We start from the raw sequence: 2123 nt of genomic DNA on the forward strand, positions 1-2123 counted from the left end.
AGGGTTAGTGATAATAGAAAGTAGATGTTACATGTATGCGCAGAATAAAAACATCTGTTTGTGGGGGGATTTTTTCTTTAAGAAGAAGTTAATGCATAAGTATACTTGGATCGGGAGTGATCTTAATTCAATGGTGGGTAGAAGGGCACCACAAATACCTCCACTGTCTGAACTTTCACAAGCATTATCTCCACTAAAACAACTAATATCACTATTTACACCAATGCCACTATCCTCAGTATCGTCATCACCAATCACATTCTGTTCTTAGTCATCACTTTCATTAGTTTAGACCTAAAGATAGTGTTAGTTCTCCTAATAACAAATATTTCTCAGAGCTGGGCGAATTCATAGGTGCGTTCCTAGGTGCGTTACTCGGTGTGTTCCGCTTTAGTTTGGCAGCGGTTAGCGCACCCAAGCTATTAAAGCTTAAGAGACAGGTTCAAACCAAAATAAAAGTTCGGTAGGCCACATACTATACCAAAGAAAAAATTCGTAGACTACATACTATACCGGCAACTATATTGCTTTAATAATTTGGGGGGGGCGCTCACCGTGGGCAAACTAAAGCGGAACGCACGGAAGAACGCACCCAGCTCTGATATTTCTTACCTGAAATGGACACAAGATCTCATCTGAAACAAAGCCATCCAACCTGTGTGAATGATTGAATCTCTTTACAGTTGGCAACACTGATTTTTCAGTCACTCGTATCTAGTTTACGTTACATAAAGTATTACCCATTGGTGTGTTTTCAGGGGTCGGCGGTACTAACTGTGCGGAACTTTCACACACACAGACCGAAATTGTTGTTCTTGTTTTGCATGGAGGTAGGTGGACCTGCAATAGTTTGCAACAAGTGTTGGACTAACAGGGGCACTTTGTGGTAGACGGAACAATTTTATTTATTCCCTTAATTCTTCAAATACTCTCGAATTGATTAAATTATGTTTACTAGATATGACTTTATTGCAGGACAAATAGTCTACGTGAAGTCTAAACAATATTTGTTTTTGTGTTTAATTCTCTAAATACTCTCAGTTTAATGAAATTATGCTCACCAAATATTATTTCATTAAAGGGTAGATATTCCATAGAGAAATGTATTGAATATTCAGTGAAATGAATTTTGATTTAATAGGACTTTAAGCTACTGAGAAGAGCATTTCTGTAAGTGAAATCTATGTATTTTTGTTTATTTATTAATTTTTGTATCAATTTTTTGTATTTGTCATTTATAAGAGAGCGGTAGAACTAGGATTGAAATGCTACATCCTGTAATAAATGTGATGAAGACTAAGTAGCACTCTACATATTTTTTTCCTTTCAAAATCACGAAACTCGAAATGGAGTTTAGAAATTTGCGAATGAATCGAAGGATAAAAAAGGTCTTCCGCATGAACACGAAGGAGAATGTGCCGAGGTCACGCCTAAGAGGAGGAGGAAGAGGAAGAGGAAGAGGAGGAGGAGGAGGAAGAGGAGGAGGGAGTTTGTGGAATATGAATGAGAAGGAAGTTTGGTTTCTGCGTTTGCTCGATGCAGAATTCAGGGTCACAGCCGAATTTCAGGCCGTCTGGAAGATGTTGTCGGTCGTCCAAACATACCAATAAATAAACAATAAATAAATAGATAAATAAATAAATAAATAATAAATAGGTAAATAAGAATGAAACAAGATGAAGTAAAATACATACATATACCAACATACATACACCAAAGGCTTTTTCCCCCTTAAAAGGGAGGTAGCCAAATACAAAAAGATAGAATAAAAATCTACTGATAACTGGAATCAGCTGTTCTGAAATTGTGGTCCGCGACCCGCTAGCGGTCTCACAGAGTTTCAAAACTGGGGACCAAAGCCAAAAATTAGTGGAATTTAGTGGATCCCCCGACGATCTTCTTCAGTGTACTCCCAATCCGTCTTCTCCTCCCCCCACCTCCCCCTTCCTCCCTCTTCCTTTCTTCCCCTTCCCCTTCCCTCCTCCCTTCCCTTTCTCCCCTCCCTATTTCTCTTCCCTCCTCCTCCTCCTCCTCCTCCTCCTCCTCCTCCTCCTCCTCCTCCTCCTCCTCCTCTTCCTCCTCCTCCTCTTCCTCCTCCTCTTCCTCCTCCTCCTCCTCTTCCC

This window comes from Oratosquilla oratoria, chromosome 9, assembly GCF_046742065.1.
Source record: "Oratosquilla oratoria isolate Oo_2021 chromosome 9, ASM4674206v1, whole genome shotgun sequence".
Classification (NCBI taxonomy): domain Eukaryota; kingdom Metazoa; phylum Arthropoda; class Malacostraca; order Stomatopoda; family Squillidae; genus Oratosquilla; species Oratosquilla oratoria.